This window comes from Silene latifolia, chromosome Y (genome assembly GCF_048544455.1).
Source record: "Silene latifolia isolate original U9 population chromosome Y, ASM4854445v1, whole genome shotgun sequence".
Classification (NCBI taxonomy): domain Eukaryota; kingdom Viridiplantae; phylum Streptophyta; class Magnoliopsida; order Caryophyllales; family Caryophyllaceae; genus Silene; species Silene latifolia.
In genome coordinates this window covers 349,813,635-349,823,521 of record NC_133538.1, presented here as the reverse complement: position 1 = coordinate 349,823,521, position 9,887 = coordinate 349,813,635, and positions in this window count along the sequence as shown.

The following is a 9,887-nucleotide window of genomic DNA, read 5'->3' as shown; positions in this document are numbered from 1 at the left end:
AGTAGAGGTAAAACCTTTGTTTTGTTTTTTTGGTACAAAAAAAATTTATATGTATACTATGATGTTAACGAGGATAAACATTACTATCGAGTTAGTCATGTTTTAAGATTATTTTAGTTTGCATTCTCTAGTTTATTCGTTCTTCTTTTTTCTGCATTAAGATTTAAGATATGTTTAATGTGTTGGATACAGCATTAGACGTTCACAGAAGAAGTTCGTGATGACTATGAGCACGGAGTCGTCCATGGGTGTGGAACAACCAATCAACTGTCGAATTCATTTTTTTTCTTCCTTTGGTAATCTATTTGCTTTTGCTATTTTAAACATTTTTTATATATTACGGAGTATTTAATAGTTGCTTTTATAATTTGATTGAGGAGGGATTTGAGGGCGATTTCTATTACTATTCCTTTGTACGATTTTATGTTTGTCTTTGATTAAAATACACCTCACAAATAATAAAAAGGCAAACAATTAATTGAGATAAATGGAGTATTAATTATGTGATTTTAAAGTTAAGATGATAATTTGTGTGATAAGTTACATTATACGGAGTAGGTTAGAAGAACGATCACTAATGAGATTGATAAGGCATAGTGCATGGATGTAGTAAGAAAACCAAGTGTGAGGTCGAATGAGCCTCTTACTATAAGAATGGTGATTGTTTAAAAGAATGGTAAAGGACTAATGTCTGAAGGCGGCCTTCAATCTTTCAATAAGGTGTTTGGACATGTATAGATGTATATATCCACAACAAATATGTATTTATTTCCTTTTATTATTAATAAAATCTATTTATATTGATTTATGGGTTTTTGTGTTCTTCATTTGCACATAAGTTTGCTTGTTAGCCTTTTTCCTAGAGAAAATTAAGAAGTCGAGTTGAAACTTAACTGACATTAAACTTGAAGATATAAAATTTTTACTTTTAATATTGTGGTTGAATTGTTTTTTATTTTACAGAATATAGTAAATGGATGTCGCATGGGGTGAACGAAACGAGGAAGACTCCAAGCAAGTTAATGCCCTCAAGCCTCATCCAGGACCATGATCGAGGACTAAATGTACTTAGTTTTATTTTCTATACGATCAACGATTCAAAGACTTAGTCTTATAAGTTTTTAGATCTCATTCGTTCAAAAAATACTATTTTAGACACTTCTGTAGTTCAAGGTACCCTTACTTTTAAGAATCTGTCCATGGTACCCTTAAAATTCCAATTTTGTGTCCATAATATCCCTCTAATATAATGACCGTTACGGGAAAGTTAAGTTTTAATGATGTGAGAATAATTAGTAATTAAAAGTTACAATAATAGATATGAAATAAAAATTTAAGTTTGAACATGTCTTATGATTACTCCTGTACTTTATATATATTCCTTCTCACATAACATGTTCCTATTTTGTATCATATTGAGTAAGATCGAGTAATTGAAATTTGAAATAACATATAAAATAAAAGTAGTATGACACCCTTATCAAGTTATTGCATTGCTAAAATTATCGGTGTAGTAGGAAAAACCATATAAACTCAAGAATACCACGGGAAAATGGTTGTAAGTTAGGGATATATTGGGAAAAGTGTATAAAGTACATGGGTACATGAGAAGTGTTCAAACCTTTACTTTTATTCCAGATTTATTATTAATTTTTAATTACTGATTATTGTCATGTCATCAAAACTTAACGTTCCCTTAAAAGTCGTTACGTTAATGGAACCTTAAGGGCACCGTGAGAATATTCTTAAAAGCTGGGGTACCTTATGAAATCTGAAAAATTAAAGGATACCGTAGAAAATTTATGTATTTATAATGACATTAATTCCTACAAATATCAAACAAAAAAATGAGATCGACAAATGTACCTTTTGTTCTAATTGAAGGTTCTATGGTTTAATCTTACGGCCAAATAAGTGTAAGAGAGTCAATTATTAATGTTCATATGAGTCGCTAATATATGAATTTTTTTATGTTAGTAAAGTGAGAGTTAATATAATTAGTTTAGTTTATATGTATTTAAATTCATATAATGTATTTTTTGTAATTAGTTTTTTATATATGAATTAATGTTCACCTTACTGACATAAAAAAATCATATATTAGTGACTCATATATTAATTGACTCTTTTGCCCTTATTTGGCAGTGCCCTCAAAAATAAGCGTCTTGCATGTACTCAATTTGGTCCAGTTATCATCAGATAATTGTACCTCTATTCTTTTCTTGATCTTTATGCCAAAACCAGAAGTGAACAAATGATCGTGAGAGAGGGAGTAATTATTATTTGTTCATATAATTGTGAGACAATCAAACATAACATTTGGTAAAACTCATTTATGTAATAAGACATAACATCTGAGAGGGCAATATAATAAATCACCTGTGCACTACGCACTATTGAGATTATAATAAAAAAATTCAACTCGCATAATTTAAGAAGTTGAAAAGAAAAAAAATCACAAAGTACTGTGAATGAAAGAAAGAAATGTAATTGCACAAATATATGCATAAACAAAATAGCTTTTCAAAATTCCGTCTAAAATCTACTAATGAAATAAGCTTACACTTTAACTTCTTAAAAAACAAACATAATCTCTACTTAGATCAATACTTTACATTGCTACCCGTGCAGTGCACGGAGACAAAAACTAGTTTTAGCAAACATGAAGTAGCATACAACTCAATTTTCTTTAACCACTAGGTAGTATTCCGCGCTTCGCGCGTCCTGTTCTAAAATTTTATGATTATAATTGAAGAAAAATAATATAATTCATATATGACCTTCAATATTTTCTCTTATAAATAATTTTTTCTCAAATTTAATTGTTTTAGGTTTAACTTCAATGTTTTAAAATAAAATACATAACAGTTTTAATTAAAACTAATAAGTGATAATTAATTATTCATGATCAACGTTTTATAAATAAATTTGTGACTGGTGAAATATCATATTAATCAAAATAAAATTTATTCGAATAATAAAACAATCAACAATAAGTTCTCAAATTATATCATTTCACGATACTTTATGTTTCAAATCAATTAATATTTGTTCAAAATGATGTGAACATAATTTTATGTAGTTTTTAATTTTTTATGTATAACATGTGACATTTATCTATCATACATATAGGGTTCAAACTCAACTTATTCAAATGTTTTGATTGTGTCTTGCATGTGATATGTGTCAAACATATATATGCGAAATTTGCACCTTTTGTTTTTTTAAACAACTATATATAATGATGTTTAAGAGTTTCCTGTAAATATAATAGGTTGAACTTTCTCAAATATTATTTTTTGATGTTTAATTAATTTCAAAGTATTTAAAAGATAATATATAAAATATTTAACTAAAAGTAATACGGAGTATTTGGTTAGTCATAATCCATATTTTGTATTTGACTTATACATATTTAATTAAAGATATTAAAGAAAAAGGTAACGTGTTTTCTACTTTTTCATGTCGTTTATAATACTATATTACTTAATAATCGTTACTTTTGTTTTGATTATTCAAATGCACTCACGATTACTATGTACATACACACTCGTACACATGCTCGTTATCACACTATTGAAACCTATCAAAATCCCATATGTATTCAATTTGTCCAATATAATGTTTTTTATTCCCACACTATAACAACTTATCTCTTACACTACTACAGATACAAGCTATAACAACGGGTAAAAACCGTTGTAAAAACAAAAAGCGGACGTTGTTAAAGCGGCCGTTGTAGAAGATATTTACAACGGTTTGGTTATTTAATGAAACCGTTGTCGAAAATATTCACCACGGTTAAAAGCCGTTGTTGTTGGGTGTTCTCCGTTGTGGAAAGTGTTTCAAAAATTTGGAGGGAATAATATAACAACGGTTGTCATATGTATAACCGTTGTCGTAACTTTCCCTCCAAAATTGTGAAGTCTTTTAACAACGGGTTTATTCTACATACCCGTTGTTGAAATTGTTAGTAACAACGGTTCTTAGTTTAAAACCCGTTGTTGTAACTTTACCTCCAAAATTGTGAAGACTTTTAACAACGGTTCTTCGTTTAAAACCTGTTGTTGAATATTATGCGCGGTATTTGTGAAAGGTATTCACAACGGTGTTTTTTTTATTAACCGTTGTGAAAGGTCTTCAAAACGGTTTTTTTTAGTAACCGTTTATATTACGAACTCCTAATGTTTTGAAAAATTAAATTTGTTTCATGCCATTCAAAACCTCGCATATATCAAAGACACCATATACCAAAGAATAAAGATAAATCACAAATTTGGGTTCATCGAACTTAATAGATTCAATTCAACCACAACAAAGAAAGATCATATATATATATATATATATATATATATATATATATATATATATATATATATATATATATATATATATATATATATATATATATACTTACAAGGAGTTGAATTTACAGAACTAATCATTCCCTAACTTCAACAAAAAATTTACTAATAAGTTGATCTAAACTCTGAGTATCATGCATTTCTATTTTCTAAGACGTATTTGCCCAACATGTCCCTTACCTCGTCTATATCTATACTTGAGTACTGCTCAATCTGTTGTGACGGGTTGATTACATACTACGGAAAAAACAAAGACAAGACATTATTGTAACAACATCAATTACTGCATAGCAACATCATGGTATATATAGCAGCAAGTAAGACAACATTAGCTCTAAATTAAAAAAAGTAATAAACACATTATTAAATTACTAACCTTTTCTGGAATAATGATATATCTTCGCCTAATAATTTCCAACATGAACCGACAAACGTAGTATCCACATTGTATGCTATCTGGCTGGCGAGGGGCCTATTATTACATAAAAACAAACAGACGAGAGAAGGCTCACATCGGAATCTTGAACTTTAGGTATTGTATTAGTATTAAACACAGATTTTTGCACTTAATGTTATTGTATTTGAGCACGTACCCCTGTTATCGTAATAAAATTAGGGCCATCATCAGAATCTTTCCTGGGTTGATCATGCTCGTTAGCTCTTCTCTTCTCAAAGGCCCTTATTTTAAAAAAAAACAAAAGGAGGCAGACACTCATTTTTTTAGGGGCAAAAATGAGCTTTTTGCTATAAATAAAAATTGAAACTTAATGTTATTATAAATAAATCAGTATTATAAACTTACTTATTAATCAAGTGCTTAAAAGTCTCGCTTGGTTGATTATGTAAAGAGTCCAACCAGAAAACTTTCTTCTTTGTCGGCATGATGGCTGCTAGCACCCAATGAGTGTAACACCCCCATACTCCAAGTGCCTTACCAGGACCACTCAGGTATAAGGATGTCACCATCTCGGTTACCCGAGCCAATGATATACATAAGACAATAAAGAAACATATTTAAAAGTAAATAGTTTAAGTGATTACATGATCAAAACCAAAACTAATAAATCTGAAATACAACATTCTCGCACGGTCTCTCGCTAAAACTATCAAAGCTATAAGACACCGTCGACACAAATGAAGACTTCTAATCGCCACGTGATGACTCATCCCGGCTATCCCATACGCGTCATATCATTCCCCGCTCAATAACGCTCACCACCCCGAATGGATCACCACGCTTTTAAAACATTTAAACGGGTCAAGACTAATCACACAATTCAATATATCAACAATAAGATAAAATGCATACCTTAACTTAATCACACACACACAACCACACCAATCCCAACAATCTCAATCACCGATCGTCCACTGGACCGCCACCGCCCGCTGGGGGACCGCAGTCGCACCCACCAAATCCCCGCTCCACATAGTGAGCGATAAACCCATGTTCATTAATGTGCACATCCCCTTCCGTGGCGGGTTCCACGAAGGGCGAAACTAGAGCGTGAAGCCACTCCCGCAAGTGACTCCACTCAGCCGAGAACGCATCTCGAGAACCATAGGCAACCAATCACAATCACAATATCAACAACCGTCTGAATCTATCAACAATGTACAATCACAATCACAAATTGTCACAATACAATTAATATATCAAACAATCAATCTCAACACATTAACAATCATCCCATTATGGGACTAATACTGAGTAGGAAATCCTACCTGGTAAGCACACAATCGACGGTCTCTCTCTTTGAGTCAAAAGCTTCCTCTATGAACCCTCCTCCTATCATACAACATATAGAGGCTACCAAATCACATACTACACATAAACCCCCAAAACTCTAAATTAGGGTTTAACCAAATCAAAGGAAAGATAATAAAAAGGGTACATAGATCTTACCCTCGACGCAAGGAACTCAACGGTATAACCAACGACGCGAACTGACCTTCCAAACTCCGGGGATTGCTAATTATGCGATTAGAATGAAGAACTTGCTTGCTTTCTCTCTTAAACAGTAATTTAGGTTTTTGCAAAAGTGATTTAGAATAATGACGACAAAGCTTATATACCTTAATCGCATAATTAACAAAACCCGAGAAAACTCCCAGAAAAACCGCTACTCGATCGAGTAGCTAAGGTACTCGATCGAGTGCCCCTTACTCGATCGAGTACCCACGTTACTCGATCGAGTACCCAACAGGTCAGAAACTATTTTAAAACGCAACTCACCCTTACTCGACAGAGTAAGGCCTACTCGATAGAGTACCCAAAGACTTATAAATACGGAGTATTACAGTCACCTTAAAAATAACTTCGTCCCCGAAGTTCAACCCATACCTAAAAACAACCATACTGACTCGACCAAGACACAACAACTTAGCTAAAGACTCAAGAACTCGACCGAACATAGAACATGAACTCTTGACACCCACTCCACCAACTATGTTTACTTCCACAACATGACTCACTATATTGTATCTACCACATATATATCTCTCACGACACCAACTCCATGCATAACCAACTACCATCCTCTAATGCTGCTAGCTCCATAATATCATCAACTATCAAATCCAATACCAAGACACTCATAGACATCAAACGGAATGTTACATTCTACCTCCCTTAAAAGGAACTTCGTCCTCGAAGTTTACTCGGACTCTAACATCATCCTTCAACTCACAACATTATATAAAATATTCCCACACTCTGAAGCATCACACTACTACAAGCACGGCCATGGCCTTTTATAAGTATCATCCACAAAGCAAATCCCTCCTTTACGCTACGCTAACACTCTACTTCCAATTATATTACCGCATGCACCACCATGAAACTCTCTTTTATTGCATCCTACTCCTCTTAAGACAAATGTTACGTCCTCGTAACTCACTAATACTAAATCCTTAGCTATATTACCTCATTATCCTCATCACCACCACATGTCAAAGATAACCGCCTATAACCTCATTTCCATAACCACTCCTATTTCTCAAGGCTCTCTTACTTCAACAGTTCTCATACTTCAAATCACTCTGCACCCCCTTAACCTATACCATAAGGCTCGTAGCAAAATCACCATACTAACTCTCCATTATTACTGCAAGACAACATACCTCTCTATGTAAAGCACCTATCTCCCCAAAAGCATAACTCGCGATCTACACTCGTTATGTACACTCACACTAGATCCTCAAGTTCTTTTCTTTATTACCGCAAAACTCATAACAAACTTAACATGACACTAATTCCAAACACCCTACACTCACTGTCTTCAACAAAGGATTATGAACCACCTGCATCTTTCGGGTCATTACCACACATGTTCTACGACTCACTTGCCATTACCATGTCTACTGAAACCTTAACTAGAACAAGATCATAATTATTGTAACAACCTCTCACAACCGTGTCCCATTAATGTAAATGTCACTATACCATGACAACAACGAAAACATATACGACTCTCTTTCATATCATACTCTACCCTCATACCAAAACTTAACCGGTAAGAAACATCAATAAACAAAACAACCTGTCTTATCTGTCCAAATCAAACTCATAGGAAACAACAACAAATAAAACAACAATTTATGTATAACTGGTATGTACTTTCGAAACTCGAATCATAATCATCCTGCTTACTCCACCACAACCGGTGACGGCATCACAACACCGACACCAACAAATTACACACGCAAAGGCGAAAATACCCGCATCAAAACACTAAATATCGTGCCCGGATCACCACCCGAGGCACAACAACCACATCGATAGACATCACAACTGCATACAACTCCCATAAACACTGACTCGGAATAACTTTTCAGACAAGAAAAACTTACTCAATTCCACTTTACTAAATCATAACACAACATATTTTATGAATTAAACAGATAATAACCTCGTGAATATCATCCCCTTACCATATCACAGATTGACATGTATCATGAATACAAACAAGCATAACTAGTCATGCCAAATCAGTCAAATTATTACCTTTTTAAACATCATTCCATTACGTTCTTGTATCCCACATGTATTACAGAACATTCAGATAACAACTTTATAATTATCATATCATACCACTTCTTGTGAGGTCAGAACCTCACACCAACATTTATATATAACATAGACCCATAATCACATCCAACCAGTCAATCCTGATCACGTAAGTTACCACTCAACAAAGGTTACCTGTCGCCCGAGCTTAACTCGCATGCCCCTCATCACCTTCTTCCATTCGCATAACCAGCACCTTCTGCCATACTTAACTATACAGCTAACACTCACTATGAGAAACCGCCTCCTAAGACTATGTCTTATACTTCCTTACAACCATACCTATCAATTCCATCTCTACAAAATCAGCCTCTTTAGAATTGCCATCTTTCCTATTTATCATTAACCTTAACCACTAGCGACAACACCTCCACACAACTACCGTTCGTACATCAACTTCTTACACTCATCTCTAAACATCACCGTTTCTTCCCTATCTTTGGTTATCATCCCCAATAACGTGCATCAAATCCATCAACCAAAATTACCTCAACATTATTCCCAATACTATTCTTAATTGTATCATCACCTAACTCTCCACCAAAATCTCATATCCTGCAGATATTCTACTAACTTCTTACTCCCTTAATTCCTCGAAACTCATGATTAATCATGTTGTCCTGAAATTTCTGTATAATCATTAACTTACTTACTCTTGATAGTATCATACATCTCGACGATTCCTTACTTTTATGTCACATAACTCCGGTCAACATTTTCCTAGTTTTACTCCCCTCATTCTTTTCTTTTACACTCGACAAAATCAATTAACCATTCAACTCCTTATCCCTTCTACCTAACTCTTTAGTGTTCCAGTTACTTTCTCATTGCTCCAACACCCACATCTCATTATTTCATATCGATATCATCTCACTCTTTCTTACCATAAAATATTCTCTTATTATGCCATTAATCACCCTTGCCACTAATCCATCCATAGGATCAACGTTTACTGTTTGACAATTGCATCTCCTTTGTACATCTCTAAAAAAAATCGAAATTCCTTTCATACCGTTAATTGCCCAAGGAAATCCCACAGTGGTTTCACCTCTTAATAAACCAAATCTCCCCAAACTCACTCACTGTCTACAAATCCACCTCGCGACATGTCTCCACAAAGTTCACTATATACCACTCTTCTCAATCCCTCTAAAACAACCTTTCATTATATATATTCTTAATCAACACCATTCCTAACCATCTCCCTCCATAGTTCGTTATACATCTCCGGTTGCTACCATTCGCATCCTTCCTTCCAATCTTTTAATTCTCACATTCCATAAACTCACATCATCCCTTGCCCATATTCACTTACATTTCATTACTCAACATACAACCAGGTCACTCATCTCGTCTCGCACAACATGCTATATGCCTCAATTAAGCCTTACCAATCTTCCTTTTCTTTTTCCTCTACCTATCACAACACATATAAATCATGTTCTCCCCACCGA